The 18,115-nt window shown below is 49.0% G+C and overlaps 1 long non-coding RNA gene across 1 annotated transcript in view; it reads left to right on the plus strand.

Moving 5' to 3' along the window:
• The window catches only part of LOC108923787 (uncharacterized), a 37,779-nt gene that overhangs the window by 149 nt on the left and 19,515 nt on the right, over positions 1-18,115 (plus strand). The gene's annotated exons all lie outside the window — the stretch shown is intronic.

Here is an 18,115-nt window from a genome sequence, read left to right on the forward strand (position 1 = left end):
GTAAACATTGCTCCCGTGATCAAACAGCAGCCATATGGCACCTAGCAGGAGATCTGAAGTTCTTTTCTCTCGCGCTCTCTGCCTCTCTCTCATTTTCTTTTTCTCGCCCCTTCTCTCTCCCCCTCCGCCTGCCTTCCCCTCTCTCGGAGTATGCTCCCAGAATCCCCAGCTCTCTGATGAAAGCTACACCCCCGCTTGTCACATTTAAGGAACAAATAGTGCAGTTCAAGAGCTACAGTTTACAACAAAATGGGATATTGATGTTCTCCGGGCTTATGATTCAGATGAGAGAGCCTCTTTGAGGTGTCACATCTTGCTTCCCAAAGTGTCCTCGGAGAGATGGTTAGACAGGCCAGTGAAATAAGTGTGGCGTGCTCACAACGGAGGCGGGAGGACCAAGCGAAGCCCAGCCGACCAGTGTTCCCCAGCTGCCGACCTTGCTACTGCAACTTGGTTTGGTTTGGTCTTCCGCTGTAAAAGACGTGTAATTCTCTGAGATGTACGTCGCTTCGGAGAAAAGCGTCTGCTAAATGAATAAATGTAAATGTGAATGTAATTCTGACTGTTAAAACGACGTTCATCTTGCATATCGGGACTGCTTATTTAACCTGACCTGATAGGATTGATTTGCGTTCCTCTTTCTAGTCTTGGAAGAGCACGTGTCCATCCGCCATTGGACCGCCTGCGAATGTAAGCCGATAGAGGTTCGAAAGCTCAGCATGTAGGACCAGGCTACGCTGCAGCTCACCATGTGACCAGCGGCCGTGATCATCAGCCCAGATGGGCGCCCCGGTGACAGCCGCCGGAGATGAGCCGAGTATTTTAAACTCTTCAGACGCTTTACGCGGCTTAAAAACCACCAAAGGGAAAAGCTAAACTTGCACCCCTTTTAAGAAAACGTCTTGTTTAATTCTTTTTCTCAAAAATGGCTTTCTTTTCCAATGCCCACACTGTCCCCATAGGGCCTAATCATAGATTCTATAATAATAGAAAAATACCATAGCGCAGCAAACCCGAAGCGCTACGCTTCTGACACCGTTGAAGGCGATACTGGCACTCATGCTGTACTGCCGTCGCAGTCTTCCCTCTTTCTTACAGTGTTTCAAAACCTGCGTCTTTCTCATTTTCGGTGTATCTTCAGAATATATTTCAAATCATCGCTTGTGTCTCCAGGCGACTATTACTATGGGTTGTGGGAGATGCATCATTTTGAAGGGGAGACTAAGAAACTTGACCATAGACGGCTCTGCAAATGTTGGCTGGTTGCTTTTCTCCCTACGTCTTTTGTGAGATAATAGTAACCTGACAGGAACGTCAGTGGTTTTCATCTCCAACTCAGCGATATGCCTGCAGATCCTCACTTACTTTTGCCCATCTGTGCCTCCTTTGTAGGTTTCATCGATAGCTGGGACAAGTGGAGTTGAGACAGAGGCCTTTCAATTGACTCCCAGTCTGATAGGGCTCCCACAAAAGATCCAATTCCAGTTTTTGGTGAACTCGGTTCCAAAAGGACAGCCTTGGTCATAGCAGAGAAGGGGAGAAAATAGCTTCTTAATTCCCAACCACCATCCGTTCAGCAGGAGCATTTGTCCTAGTCAGCTATTTGTTTTCGGTCAAAGACACGAGATTCAGGAAAACCTCCCGGTTCAGCCAGTGTCAAATTCTTGCGCACCCTCCTCCAATTAGGCGCGTGACACAAATTAGGAAACGGGAGCTGTGCGAAAACTCCTTTTATCGGATTTTACTGACATCTTCATTCGATACCTTCCTAATTTACGTGCCCGTTGTTAATGCCTGCGTCTCTGTATTCCAGACAGATGCCTCCCGGCGCCCTGGGATTTCGGAGGATTCCGACTGAAACTGACACTGTGACAAGCAAGCAGGTGGAAAAACTGCTGTGCAGATAGTCTGAACATATTGAGAATGCATACACCCCAGATTATAGACCCAGCAATTTGTGTCACACAGAAACCCGGCGATCGTTTGCGTCTCGGCGAAACATCCACCCCGGCGGACATGCGTTCGGTCTGGAAAAAAGGGCAGTCAACGGAACACTTTGTGCGCATTTAATCCGAATCCGCAGAACAGCCACTTGGGTAAAAGAAAACAAAACAAGCCGCATGCAATACTTTTAATTATTGCACAATCTGTATTCCGCTAATGAACTGAGGGAGTCTTGGCTGACAAGGAGGAGCGTGCTTGTTTTGAGGCCAGAAGTGCTAGCAACACAGTTTGCGCGTGCCGACAAATGGCACGGCCCCAAACCGCGGAAGCAACGCAGCCCCGATTTTCAATTTAGCAAAACCCATTAGGAATGCTAAATACCGACCATTGCTAGCCCTTACCCCATTATATTTGACAGCATTCTGCACCCTCAGCTTTACTTGATTAAATAAATTGCCCAGTTTTGATTACATTTGAATATGATTTACACTGATATGTTTCAACAGCAAGGGGAAAAAAAAAAAAAAAAAACCGCAGGACTAAATAATAATTATTCCAAACCAAGCTTTTTTGAAGCACTTTTCGCTTTGAGAAAGTAAAAATGTGACAAGCGTTCGTAACGACGCCGCACATTTTATTCCGCAGCAATAATTAACAGAGTAGGCCCGTGTTGTTTATTTAAGTTCATTGGGTATTAATTTAACCTATACGCGAGACAGCATCGCCTTGCACAGCCATTGCTGCTCTGCGGGAAAATGCAGGATATGCTGGAGGAATCAATTCATTAAATAATTTCTGAAATCATTAAGGCTTAGGCGAGAGGCAAGAGAGGGGCCTTGTACTGGCTGAGCAGGGTGAATGTATTAGTTACCTATCACGGGGTATTAAGGCTGGCAGCCCCAGGTGTCAGCACAGTGGGCAAGTTGGATGTTAGCCCTACATGTGTACATACCCTTAGCCATCATCCTGGACACAGTAATGGAAAAGCTGACGTCTTATCAAACCATTCTGTCAGACAGCAGGCGTGGAGTGAAGATTATGTTAGCGATATCTGTGATGACACCGTGCACTCGGGTGCAATTATGCCGCAAGCGTGCGATATTGCCAACGCACTGGCTTTCCATCCTCGCCCGATGATCCCATTGGCAGTCCTCGGTTTCACGGTGACGAAGCAGACGGGCAGATGCAGCTTGTTTGATTCACATTCGCTCGATCAGATGTCTATATCACGGGGGGGGGGGGCGCGGCGGTGCGGCGGGTTCGGCCGGGTCCCGCTCTCTGGTAGGGCTGGGGTTTGAGTCCCGCTTCGGGTGCTTTGTGATGGACTGGCATCCCGTCCTGGGCGTGTACCCTCCCCCTCCAGCCTTACGCCCTGTGTTGCAGGGTTAGGCTCCGGCTCGCTGCGACCCTGCTCGGGACGAGCAGTTTCATCCGGCGCGTGTGTGTGAGATTTCTATATCAGAGACACTGCAGTGTATTGGGTACCGAACCGTTGCACCACTGTACAGCCTGGTGTGTGAAGGAACGAAGCGCAAATGAATCCTTCTAGGAATTATGTGTCATTCCACTTTGCACAGGGGGTTGTTAATTCTTCTATTGCGATGCCTGTTTTTCGACAACGAGGAGGCAATTATACGGCAGTACCGTGACGGTTGGCTGGTACGCTGTAGGAAGCCGCTCGGGGGATGACGGTGGCCGGCGGGTCAGCAGGGAGGCCGGCCTTCGAGCGGCCACTGCATTAGACATGCTCAAGGAGTCGATCGGCCACCGCAGGCCCGCAGTCACACCAGAGCGCCTCGCCTCGCTCGGGCTCTGCGGTCCAAACGAATCAGTCTCTCTCCGCCACCCCGCCGCCTCCGTGTCAAGGCGGCATGCGGAGGTAATGAGGGCGCCCCCCCGGCACCCAGCGCCACCGCCAGACTCATGCCACTACCACGGCCTCGGGGGTGTCCTCGAGAGAAAGAGAGTCGGGGGAACGGGGCGGGGAGAGCTTGCTGGAGTCAGCCCACCTAACTAGCTGAACTGGAAGATATCCGTCTAAAGTGTGTGAGTCACACACTGCCAGAGGTTTAGTAACGGATTAGAGGGAGCGCTGCCAAGTTGTGTGGAAGCGTCGCCCGCTGCCAGCAGCCGATGTGCAGCAAAGGCAGTCCCAAAATGGAAGAGAGAACAAGCTCTTGCCTTCTTCTCCCTCCGTCGCCTCATGCCTTACAGCAAAACATTCTGGGTGCCTATTTAAAGTACTAATTTTTAGCCGTTTTAGAGCCATATGGTTTTTTTCACAACATACAGTAGTTTGCCGGGAACGCTTCTTCTTTAAACACATAGAAGTCACGAGGGCTCAGCTGTGTTTTTTTTTTCCCCTGCTGTAATTTACTAAGTGAAGGGGTGCGGTGGCGCAGCGGGCTTGGATGGGTGCTGCTCTCTGGCGGGTCTGGGGTTCGAGTCCCGCTCGGGGTGCCTTGCGATGGAATGGCGTCCCTTCCTGGGTGTGTCCCCTCCCCCTCCTGCCTCGCGCCCTGCGTTGCCGGGTTAGGCTCCGGTTTGCCGTGACCCCGCTCGGGACAAGCGCTTTCAGCCGCTGTGTCTGTGTAATTCACTAATTTGCTAGTTGTCTTGGCGAGAGCCAAAGTGGCAGTCTAACTTGGCAACAGCAGACTTCTCGCCTCTGAAGACCCATTTGGACCAGAACCTAGAATCACCTAGGCTGTAAATAAGGGTGCGAAGGCAGACAGTAACGAGATCCACCGGCTGGCTGTTCTGGGTCCAGGAGAGTGTCAAAGAGGCCTAGGAAGTTAACGCAAGGGGGTTCCAGCCTGGCCGAGCAGTGAGAAAGCCCAGATAGCCCTAGTGGAGGAAAACACGTTAATTACGGCCCCTAACAGTCTGCATGTGGTGTGTTTGGAAAGGTGTGAAGTGACCCACGCTCAGAATTAGACCCGGTGCCACCTCACCCACTCACTGTGATATTTAGATTTTTGTTAAAAGGCTTTACGTTTTATTTATATAACAAAATGCGAAACGTGCGCTTTTCAAATCTTTCGAGCGGCTATGCGGGATTTTGAACGTCAGCAACTCCCTTCGACACGCTCGAAACGTGTGTGCGGAAACAAACTCTTGGTGCAGATTTTGGATATAACTTTGGCCCTGTGTCTTTGCAGATTAGATCACCGGTGGAAACTCCACCGCCGCTAATATTTTACTCTGTTAGACAAAACATGGCTGCAGAAGACCTGGCCACCCCGACATAATATTTCATTGCCACAGACGAGCGTTCCTCATTTTGTCTCAAACATAATTTACCTGCAAAATGCGGGGTAATCGCTTGAGCAGACCTTCCCCTCTCGGATGGGATCTTCAGATTTCAAAACAGGGTATTTAGCCCCATTTATTTCCTTTACAGAGAGGGACACGGTGGCACAGTGGTACAGTGGGTTTGGCCAGATTCCCCTCTGGTGGGTGTGGGGTTTGAGTCCTGCTTGGGGTGCCTTGCGATGGACTGGCGTCCCGTCCTGGGTGTGTCCCCTTCCCCTCCAGCCTCGCGCCCTGTGTTGCCGGGTTAGGCTCCGGTTTGCCGTGACCCCGCTCGGGACGAGCGCTTTCAGACTGTGTGTGTGACTTTCCCCTAGCACACAGCTGGATTTTTACTGAAGGATGACAAAAGTACAGTGGGAGTAACCCAGATGGGCCTGGAATCAGAAACGTTCTGGATGCAGGTCTATTTCGTAATCACCACACCGGCACCGCTGTCTGTTTACTCGAGCAGCACAGCTGACTGGTAGAAGAGGGGACGTCCAGCCATATTGAAGCTGGCGTCGCCAAAGAATGAATTCCATTAATTCAGTGTTTTTACTCATTTTTCACAATGTTAAGGATTATTATGGAAGGAGGAGCAATATATGAGATATCAAAATGTCTTCAACCATATAAGGCAGCCTTTAAGCTCAAGAATGGAGATGTTCATCCCGAAGACAGTGTGGAATTAATATGAAACTGTAACCTGAGGGGAGGTGTGGGGGTTGAATTCTTTCACATGATTTAATAGTATTAAATTCCTCATTATCAGAGGGCAAACTGCATGGTTATTTGCTGCCAAGCTCTCGCGCAGAGCCAGTAGAGGACCTCTCGCGAACAATTCCCTTCTCTTAGGCACTGTGGTTATGGGAGAAGGACACCGTAAGTCGTGATTCCACTCATGTGCTATGGGTCGCTCCAGGACGGCGGGGATATTGAGAATGACGTGAAACCGAATGGGATTTCAAATCCCCTTTGAAATAATGAGGCATTTAAATATGCAATGCTTTACGATCCTTTGGATGCCCCTAATTAGTTATTGCCAAAATTGTTTCAGGGGAAGGTATCGGTTTTTTTTTTTTTTTTTCCCCCACTCAGAGCACTACACCAATTGTTGGAAGGCTACCAGTGGTTTTTCTCAGCAAGACGTCAACTGCCAATACCGAGGCATGAGAGGTCACTTTACTAAATATCTCTGCTAAGTGCTCTTATCTCAATCAATATAGGTGTTGACTGGCCCATTGTATTCCATGTAACATTTAGCTTGGCAGGCCTAGAAAATTCCGGTCACAGCAAATTATACCATGCAAAACTTTCATTAGCCTTCTTTTTCAATTTTCCATTTTTATTTTTATTTATCTTTGGCAATAAGAGAAAAATATACGCTTGGAAAGGGCTGTAGGAAGGATTTGCTATGGCAGGAATTACAGTGCCAAGCAAGAGAACGCCTCCACAAGGGCGTAATGCGACAAGTATTTCAAGCTGTTTTTCAGGCGGCGTGCCTCCAGAAAGGGAGACGTCTCTCCGGGCCTTAGGAGAGTCCAACAGCATTCTGTCTATCCGTAGCGACTCCACTTTTTCCCTTGGCTTCCTTGGAGAGTTCTCCTGTTTGTTTAGCTTTCTCGGCAAAATACGGGCCTGCCTTTCCATCTGTGCCCAGTCTGAGTGAGCTGAACTACAGTCGGTGTCACACACAAGAAGTTGCTGAATTATTAAGAGCTCCAGATTTCTGAGAGACGCATCCGTTGTCGGCCCATCTGTCGGGATAGTGCACGCGCGTACGGCGGAGTGTACCTCACGCGCTCGCTGACAATCTGTCGCAGATCAAGTTCGTCGAACAAGACGCTTCTGGTCGCCATCGCGGAGTCTGATTCTACCGCCAGAGCGAGCGAGTGCACGCGTTGCTCCAATCTGGGACCTAAAATGAGACAAATGGTCCGGAGTGACGGGGAACATCAAGGTACGGCTAAGCGCTTTAACACGAGCACGGGCTAGCGGGCAGTATTTCACATCCAATGGCATGACATCCATGTGTTCATTTCATGTGTTTTTTTTCTCTTCGGCAGGAATCAATTCCAGATCAAGTATCTGAAAAGTGAGCGATTGTCACGTACGGCATATAAAGCCCTTCCGTGGTTCAGACGCAGCTTTCGGCGAAACCAAAGTAAGAGGAATCTTCCAAGAACCCCACGTTTCTGTTTTCCCAGCAAACTCTACTCCGTGCTTTTGCTGTGTGAGCGCAGAGCTTGAAACAATGAGCCGCAATGTCCCTCAGCCCAAAAACTCGCCACGCCGATATATTTCTTCCCCCATATCATTCAGTACGCTGTAGAAAGGAAAAGAGAGGGAAAAAAAAAGGTAAAAGGCAGTGGTCATTAAGAATACGAGGGAAAATTAGCGGCACCAGCAGCTGGTTTGAATAGATTGTATGTGGAATGAATTAAAAGTTGAACCTTTCTCGGGCTGCATTCTGATGTCTGGCACACGATGATTAATCACGAGCGTCAGGATCTGTAATCCTTTTCACTGGAAAACAAACGCGGTGACAGTAAGCCTCTGTCCGGTGCCACAATCATGTTTGCGTGTGCACAATAGCACTGCCATCGAGGGGGTTACTGACGCTTCCTGCTCCGAATGGGTTGGGCCTCTCCCCGTGCTTAATCCTCCCAGTGTTCGCAAACAAGCAGCATTTGAACATTATTCACTTTAAAAAAATGTGACTCCTGGGTCATTTCCCTGCAGTAGGCTCAGGAGACTCTTGCACTCTCTCTGAGAGCGATGGACAATCTGAACAGCACGGGATGGAGGGTTCAGGGATCACGGGACTTCGCTGGACCCATGGAGTCCCGGTTTTGTCCGGGGTCGGTCCGAGCTGCCCTCCGGTCCCAAAGAAAGCCCGTTTCCACTCGCGTGGTACTCGGACCGCGCCCGTCCCAAAGCCCACCTCCGGCAGAAGGTCGCTGTGCTCTTTCAGTTAGCAATTATTGACATGAGACCCCCTGCAGTTTTGTAGTTGAAACAAGGAGGTATAGTTAGGTTTTTTTTTTTTTTTTTTTTAAAAAAAAAAGCAATGTTGCAGGTCCCGCAGGTCATTCCGATCAGCCTCCGTCCAACTGCCCTCCCTTCAGGGCGTGTCGTTGCAATCCTGAGTCACGCCCACGTGCCCGAAAAGAACCGATCCAGTTTAGAAAGACGGCAAGAAAGTCAAGAACCAGCATCATCGGCGGACGGGACAGAAAGTGTGTCATCAGCACAAAAATAGAAGCGAGCTAACGAATTCCTAATCATATCCCCGTGTCCTCAAGGGGATGCGGTAAAGAGGTTAGCGCATGGGGTCCTAAATGAGAATTTGTGGAACATTAGTTTAAGATGTTATTGACAGCCATTTCAGAGGCTTGTCCCTGATTGCAGGATCCACCTAAATCCCCCCCAAACCGCGCGAGTTTTCAGGAATCGAGACAAATTAATGCCGCTAAACGCTCGTCTGCTGGGAAAAAGTATGAAAATGATGCAGACCAAAAAATGAACATCATAAGAGGTAACAGGGGTACAAATTAAACGCAGCGAGGGAGCGGCCGCACTTTCGCTGCGCGAAGTTAATTGAAAAGGATATCTTGAATACAATTAAAAATAATTCATATCTCTGTTGACTGTGAGGTGCACACCTATTATAATACCGCCTCTCCCATGGGTTTCCGGGAACAGAGAGGCACGGAGGGGACGGCGGGCGTATTCGTTGAGCGATAACGTCCCCGCTGAGAAGCGTATCTTGGGACGGCCCTCCGAACAGTAGCAGATACTCGAGATGCTAGGCGGGCCCCCTCTTTAAAACTTACGCTCTGTGAGCGCCCATGTAATTGCTTTAAAGTGCACGAGGTGGAAACTCTGTCTCTCCCGTCTGAAACAAATGTCAGTCTCCCCGAGCGCGCCAAGGCGCTCTTTAATAAGTGGAAAAGGTTGAGGTTGCAGGAACACCCTGCAGTAGAAGAAAGGGCCTGTCGACAGGCAGGAGTGGGGGTGGGTGTGGGTGTGGGGGTGGAGGGCGGGGTGGGATGTGCGTCCGGGGCTTCCTGGTTGGTGCTGTGCTGCCGTTCGTCCAACCCCCACTCCCACACCCCTATCCGATGGACCCCGCCCCGTCCTGCCCACGGTCCACACACAAGGCAAACAGCAGCCGCTGATGCCATTGTGGTCTAACAAGCGCAGGAAAACAACCGATGCATGTGAAAAGGCGCACATGGACGAGGAGAGGACGGGACACCTGCATGCAGGGCAAACACGGCACAATGTGCGCTGGAGGGCCGTCCCGGAGAAAGGGTCCGCCACACAAAGGAGCCCGGGGCGGGGGGGGCCGGGACAGCTGTCGCGTCCTGGACAAACAACAGTGTCCCCCGGAGCTGCCCAGCCTCACCTCGCACGCAGCCAGATCGGTAGACCTGTTTTCAGCCCTTGTGGGGCGGGGAAATCTGGCGCCCCCGTGCAAAACGCACAGATTTGCGGCTCAAGAACCATCCGAGGTTTTGGGCCCCGGCACATGGCGGGTAAAGTGTCTCGTTGAGTGATTGATTTGATTTGCGACCAGTCAGTAAGATGGTTTGACACTCGCGCGTGCAAAATTTAAAGTGAATATCGTCCGCGCACTTAAATAATGTGTGACTTCTGTCGCAGGGGTAGTAAATCAATCATGAAATATATGGAATGTCTGATCTATTTAATGAAGGCTTTTTTTTTAATCAGAAAATACCATTTAAAATTCTGCATAAACGGAAAATGATGTATAAATTAATTAATTAATGGGTATGTCTATATATATATGTATATATGTTGCATTCGCTCAAAAACCGAATTGGAACAGACAAAATAAAAAAAGTAACTTGTAGTTGGTCACAGGGGAACAGAAACTCTGACCCCCCCCCCCACCACCTGTGGCCACTTTTTTGTCCAGACCCCCCGCGCTGCTCCTATCGAATCTCCAGTGACAGTTCTTCGAATGGTGCAGCGATGCTCTCCAAGACGCCTGTTCGCCAGCACACGCGCGCGCACACACACTCGCACACGACACCCAGCTGCGTTGCTTTTCCGTAACCTCCATCAGCAGCCGGAGCGGAGCAGCCGGAGCGGAGCAGGCGGCGCTGTTCGATCGATCCCGATCGGGTCCACGGACGACTAAATGGATTCGGGAGACCGGCCCGTCACGTCAGAAGCACTAGATACTGGGCAGGCTTTCAAGAGCCGTGGGTGTGTTGTTACAGCTATTCGTTGCCCCCCTTCCCACCCGACTCCTGGGGGCCGGCGGGCGGAAAGAACAATGACGGCTCAACCCGCTTCTCGCGCACGGCAGCAGCGTGGCGTTTGCCCCCATAACCATGAAATAGCTGTAACGTAATGCCATCCCGGATAGCGCAATGAAGAGAAATAGTCCCGCCCCGGGCATATGGAAATTGTTACAGTTGTTATGTTTTTCATTTGATGTTTGCTGGTATGCAGTGTTTAATGCAATGTGGGGCTTAGCATAATGGTAACTACTTATCATTATGTCTCAGCCCTGCCGCACGCTTGCTGGGGCTGCGTAACGTGACTCGTGTGAGGCACAGCTAATAACGTTTCTCCTTTTTTCTTTTTTTTGGTTGTGTTTGTTTTGTTTTATTAAAATGCGCAATATCAGGATCGCAGCCTGGCGAACGCCGTAATATGCGGCGCGACTTAATAGATCTCAGGTTCAATTAGGATCAGTGCGGAAGCTCAAGTTCCGCGCCCGCTCCAGTGGTAGGGAGGCAGGGGTTATAGAGACCCATACCGTTCCTTCGCTTATTAATGATAATAAGTGGAGTCACTTGACTTGACACGGGCTGCAGGTACGGTTAAGGTTACAGGGACTCATGAGGTTAATGGCTTTAATACTCTGTTGCGGGAATTAGGGACTGTAAAAGGGAGTAAAACGTGCAGTAAGACACTTGGGTCCGTCGCTGATCCGCCTTGACCGTAAACGTGACGCAGGCCGGCTTTGCTCTCCGCCCCAGCCGCGTTGCGCAGGAAGTTCGCGGCAGAAGCGCGAAGCAGTGCCTGATGGGAAACGGCAGGCCGGTACCCTCCGCCCACCTCGCCGCCGCCTCCCTTCCTCGTGTCACGTTGGACTTTGCGCTTGACATTTTCATGATTCATGCCATTCATTAAAGGAGTGATTGGTGGCCTGGAAACTGTGACAGCCCTCAGCTGGAAGCGCCACCCAGGAGCTCGGATGGCCGAGAAGAAGCCCCTAGCGATTCGGAAGAGGCGGTCAGATTGCGGAATTTTTTACCTTTAAATAACGTTCTTTTAATCGTTCCGGTTAGGTCTATGCTTTATTTATTTTTGGATGTCGCGTAAATAAGGCTTCGGTCAAACGCAAAATTGTTTCGGTAGCCATTGGAACACGTCATCACTTCCAAATATCGGCGACTCCAAGAGATGGGGACTTTTTTTTTTTCCCCCTCACAAATCTCATTGTACCGACACGGGTCTCATTTACGGTGCGAGCTCAGATATTCACATTGAACTCTGGACTTACATAAAATGAAGCTGTGTCTGCACATCATTTCAACTCGCAGACATCTCGAGTTACCCAAGCGTTGCATCCCTCCACTGTCTAAAGAGAACAGAAAGCGCACTTTTCGGAATGCTAGAATATGAAAAGCAGCCGAGTCGGTACCTTAATAAGCCTATTCACTACACCGAGGTTTTCTTCGTTATGCAGGCCTGACTGATACCCTGCTGCGGAAATGTGATTTCAGTGATGCCTCCATGCTCCAGGCAGGGACGCTGGGGAGGAGGCGGAGGTGTGTGTGTGGGGTGGGGTGGGGTGTGGGGGGGGGGGGTGGCATCCACAGCCGCTTCTTGATCTGGTACCGGGAGGACATTAAAGCTCGGCCATAGAACGAGGCAGAGCGGGCCGGAGGGGGGCGTCCCTGGAGCTGCTAGTGGTGTGTGAGATGAAAGAGTGAGGGCCAGATTAAAGAGGTGTGTGTGCGTGTGAGAGAGAGAGAGAGCGAGTGCGCGCGCGTGTGTGTGTGTGTGTGTGTGCGCATGCACGTGTGTGTGTGTGTAACACTTCAAAGGCTCCGGAACGTACCGAGTGATTTCCATTTTTATTCCATTTTCTCACAGCAGCCCCCCCCCCCCCCCCAGCCCATTCTCTCCTCTAAGCCTTGCACATTTGGTTTTTGTTGAGCGCCTGCCTAAATATATGCCACATTAGAGGCCTTCCCAGCGAGCCTTGTCGCTGTTGTTCCAGACGTGCTGATCATTGTAGTGGAATGCTCTTTGTGGCATCTCTCCGATCGGGGGAAATGATGAGAGGAGCTGCTGCATGTGTCCGTACCCCTTAACTCCGCTAAGGGTGCTAATTCGGACCTGACGCCGATCAGTTTTTTTGAGATGAAAACTTGCGTTGCCTTTTTGTTAATATAAGGTATAGCGCATTTGTTGGGACAGATTGAAATGATGTGACAACGGTCCCTTTATCAGCACGGAGGCACAGCGAGTAGCGCTGCTGTCTCACGGCACCTGGGTGGTGCGAAAGGACGTGGGTTCAATGCCCGCTCAGTCTGTATGGAGTTTGCATGTTCTCCCAGTGTCTGTGTGGGTGCTCTGGTTTCCTCCAACAGTCCAAAGACATGCTGTTCAGGTTCACCCATAGTGTGTGACAGAGAGAGAGTGTTCTACTGATGTATGGATGAGTGACACAGTGTAAGTAGTGTATCTAGCAGTGTAAGTCACCTTGCTAAATAAGGTGTGTGGGCTCATAACACTACATAGAGTTCACTGGAAGTTGCTTTGGAGAAAAGCATCTGCTAAATAAATTTAAATGTTTAATTCAAAGCAGGGGGGTGCGGTGGCGCAGTGGGTTGGACCGCGGTCCTGCTTTCCGATGGGTCTGGGGTTCAAGTCCCGCTTGGGGTGCCTTGCGACGGACTGGCATCCTGTCCTGGGTGTGTCCCCTCCCCCTCCGGCCTCACGCCCTGTGTTACCAGGTAGGCTCCGGTTCCCCGCGACCCCGTATGGGACAAGCGGTTCTGAAAATGTGTGTGTGTGTGTTTAATTCAATAACTCTAAAATGACTCCACACAGGGTGGAAAGGCTAAACAGAAACTAAACTGGACAAAAAGTTGAGTACATTTACCTCACACTATTCTCTAAAGGAGCTCGGAATTATTTATGCATTTGTACAGCAGGGTGATTTTTATTGGAACAATTTTAGCATAAGTACTGTACCTTAAGGATACGTGAAGGATACTACAGCAGCAGGTGGGATTCAAACCTGCAACCTTCAGTTCCGAAGGCGGTTGCACCCGGATTCCACTTTCTAGTCCTGACTGTAGACATAGACGGTCGTGTTGTCGCTCGTATTATCTAAATAGCTGCAGAAAAGCACCGCAGCGATGCGAGATGAAAAATGAAAGATGACTACAGCGACTTGTCGCTCTTTAGAAACATGCCGCTATCTGTACCTGTGTTTGCCATCTCCAGTTTCAGCAGGCTGGGGACTTTTCGTCATCTTTTACACTGGAATTTGAAAAAGAGCAGTATTACTGGATTACTGAAGTTGCCAGGGGGGGTCTGGCACCAAATATTTTAATGACTTTATAGTGTGTCCTGTTACCAGCTATTTCACAATGATATGGCTCATTTGAATAAGTAACAACAGCTCATTTAACTTAACTAAGCAGACAGACATGCGTGACGTAATTTAACCAGCTAACTTGATCAACACTCAATTGTATTTAATTGCATTGATGAAATAATGAGGCCGATCTAATGAAGATAATCTCGTTATTCACTTGTTTGCACGTTTTAATTTTACCATGCCTGAAGTGACTGAATCGGCGGTCAGATTTCCCTGTACTGCACTTAATACCACTCGAGGTTCCTAGTGTCGGCTGCACTTTCGCTCAGCATAAATACATTTGCATGGATCTTTCAGGCGAGGGAATGAAAGAGATATTTATGGTTGTTCTGCGCTGTTCGTAAGTCTCTGTCCCCATCATCACGTGCGGTTTTAAACAAAGAAAAGTATAAGGCGTTTCCGAGCGGCTCAGACGTCGTACGGACGCATCCAGCGAGCGTGGATAAGAGACCGTGATTAAGCAGGATCCCGTTTCTGTAAGTCTTCGCTGAACAGCTGGGCTTTAGTTCTTTGCTTAGGGGAACATCAGCAGCTTTGGATGCGGGATTCAAACCCACAACCCTCAGATCTGTTCCTTGATGCATTCATTGTGACTGAGCCAGCTCAGACCCCCACCCCCCCCCCACTTCCGCATGTGTCACTCCTTGACAGACCCTGCCACATGTCTTGAAGAACCAGGAGCTGTCTTTAAGAACCGGGGCCATTCGGAGATTAGGAATGACGGCACATTCCCACACATCACTGTGCATCGATGGCACGGGAGAGATCAAGCTGTTCGGCGACTGGGCCCGTTTCTCGGCTGTTAAAAAGTGCCAAGTTGAAATAGATTGCAAAAGCGATCGCCGGGCATAAGAAAAATGATACGGCTCACACTCAATTCTCGTCAAATATGGAATTGTTATGTTGGAAAACAAAGCTCCGAGGAGATATGCTGTAATAAGCCAATATTATTTTCGGTACGGATCAATTACTTGCGGAGAAGTGGAAATATTGGCACGGCAGACCGCTAAGTGATGCTGTTTTGAGAGATTAATTGGTGCTCGTAGCAGAGTGAATATTTAATTTTTTTATTATTCTCTCACATAGTGCGGTCAGATGTGTCCTTCCGAGAGTTCATCAGCATCGCCTGAGAATTAATGCGGAATAACTGAATAATTCTGACGGTTTCTCACGCGCTTTCCTAGGGATGCGACCGACATGTCATCTCTTATTAATAACCGAAAATGACCGGCAAAAAAAAAAAAAAAAAAAAAAAAAGACTGATGCGCTCGCGGCGTGAAATCATTCGTCTGAATTTGTGTGGGATCGTCCACCCTACCGCGCGCTGTCCGGTTCAAAGAAATAAGGCGGCGAAGGACTATTTTTTATGTTTGCGGGGGAAAAAAAAAAAAAAAAAAAAAAAAAAGCTTTGTGACGCGCAGCCCTGGAAAGGAAGGTTAACTACAGCTACCACAATACGGGGGGAAACCTTAATAAAACGCAACACGTTCTTTTATGGCGCCTCTGAAATCCCCTGAGCTAAACGAGCGGGGACAGCGACTCCGCAACGCGATGTAGCCTAGCAACGGCTATTGCGGCCCTTCAAAACATACTCTCATATTTATGTTTACATGTAAGAATGATTTGTCTGTCAACCCGATGGCTTCCAGCGTTCCTCCTTCCACGGACGGAGCCCCACGCACACACGCGCACGGTCGCGGACCACCACCTCCTGCGGAAAGCGGCCTAAACGGCAAGCATTATGCCCCACACACACACACACACGCACACACACGCACACACACGCGCAAAAATCATGAATACTTAAACAAGTGTATGCAAATCGCGAGGAACGACCGAACTGAGAAGGCGAGGCGGCGCAAAAAAAAAAATTCCGAACGGGTTTTGAACACGAGCGAGGCGTAAAGCGGAGCGGAACGCCACGCCACGGAGACGCCGCATTTGCATCCGGGACGAGCCGCGGCGGGGAGAGGCCGCGCTCGGTCCCGGCGGTACGAGGGCAACGGGGGATGTCGCATTCCGTCCCAAACGGACGGCCGTACGCCCCGGTACAGTCTTCCTGGTGCCTCGATCTCGGTAACATCCCCACGGCGTTGACACAGTGTTATTGTCACATGACGGCATGACGGCAGGGCCTCAAGGACCATCAAGCCGGAGTCGCTCGCCTAATTCATTCCTGTTATAAACAGTTTCTGCTCACTTCCAGATCCGTCACATTAAGCACCCTGCTTGACATCGGAACGCTTTAAAACTTTCCACACATCAAAAATGGATTTCCTTTCTTCTTGGGTTGAGTCACGATTCTGAAATTCCTTTTATATGCCTGCTGTGCCCGTCCACAGACTTCCACGGTGCCTTTCTGAAAAGAGGAAAGCAAGAGATTTTAAATAAGGACATTTCAAGTGACCTCCTACATGTCTTTGTATTGATGGGGATCGCTTCTATTTCTGGCAAAATAAATCACTGCCCTGCGGTTTTACAGCATCTTCTTTAGGGACCCGCTGCACTGACGCTGTATTAACACTTTAAATTTCACCCCCCCCCCCCGCTTTCCCCCATTTACCGAAGATAGCAGCTGTCAGAATAATACGATTAGAATCTGTATTTTAGAATAGATCATGATATTTTTTATATTGCAATGATGTTTTTACGCTGATATGACTCCCTCGTCTCATGGAAGGGCAGGTGTTCGAGGTGAGGGGATCCAGTGCTGTGTCTGAATTTCACTTTTAACATGTACTGTGGGTGAAATAATTATGTGCTCATAAAACTTTATGTGCCCCTTTAGAGGAATGACTGGCTTGTATAAAGTTTGCGCTCCTCTGAATCAATTCCCTGCTGTTTCTGTCATTTCATTGCTCCATCGCTCTCCTTCCTTTCTGAATTCTTCTTAGCTGTTTTTCGGTTCTACAGTTTTTTTTTTTTCTTTTTCGGTTCCACTGAAGTTCCACTACGCTTGAGGCACGATGCCATTGTAAAAAATTTTTTATCATCATTTTTTTTTTTTTTTTTTTTTTGCAGTTATGGAGCCATAGAAACAAGCTGGATTTTTTTTTTTTGTTCAGACACACGGCAACATCTGATACTTCAAGGTCCTTCCCCAGTCTTCACCTGGATGTATTGCTGGGCTGGCAAAGGATTGTGGGAAATCCTAGGGGGACGAAGCCGTGTTTGATTTCAGCGTAGTCATATGTAGATCTCGGAGCACAATACTCTACAGTTTCTTTTTAACGAATTCATGGCTTTTTTGTATTTTTTTTCCCTTTCATTAAGAAAACATTTTGAAGTGTATCCTTGAGAAAGGAGAAGCGTTCTAAGGTCTGCGATCCTACGGTCTCAAACCGTTATAATGAAGCCCCATGAAACGCGGCGGTCATCTCTTCATCATTTGATCTTCCTCGTAATCAAATATTGAACATGAAGCAGGCCATCCAGTCATGAAAGCAGAGGGTAGAAAAGAAATACAGGGTTGTTCCAGGAGTCTCTCTCTTCACAGAATGAAGGCTTCGCTGTTTGGATTTGAAAATAAGAGGACAGTTTGAAGAGAGTTATCTTGATTTTCACCCCAGAATGTGGTCTGCTAAGTTTATAAAAACTTTCCACCTCCTTTAAAAAAGTCTGTTAAACCTCCAGTGGTTTTTTTTTTTCCTCCCCCTTTGAATTTCCATACACCGAAACCTTAACATTTGCCAGCGAATCTTGCACTGGGGTAGAGAATCGTGCTCCAAACAACTGCGTGTTGTGACATTGCAGTATGTGAGCTATTTTCCCAGGTCATATCTGACAGTGCACTTTGTCTTCCAGCTGCCATGTGTCACGTGTGAACGATAACTAGGCATTTACTGCCACGCGCTGCGCAACTGGCTTTTAAATCCGCAGAAGTCGGATACTGTGTTTTATTTTGCTTGCACTCTGGAATGATGCGTTTTTGGACACCATTTATTTCCCAGTGCTCCTTGAGTCCCCCTGCCAAAGGAAAAGCACATGCTGACCTGTTGTATTGCTGACATGGTATGTGGCCTTCAGAGCGTGACATCGAATGGACCCATGTGCCAATTGCATTGTGAGCTTGGGCACTGAGGTGCTGTGGCCCGAAAATGTCGTGCTATTAGATAGCCTCCCACCTCCAGGTAGCCGTGTCTCTCATCCTCGTTCGCCTATAAGGGGTATCTGTTCCCACCCCTACGAATGGGATTTGTTTGTGTTCTCTGCTGT

Source organism: Scleropages formosus, chromosome 3 (assembly GCF_900964775.1).
Source record: "Scleropages formosus chromosome 3, fSclFor1.1, whole genome shotgun sequence".
Classification (NCBI taxonomy): Eukaryota; Metazoa; Chordata; class Actinopteri; order Osteoglossiformes; family Osteoglossidae; genus Scleropages; species Scleropages formosus.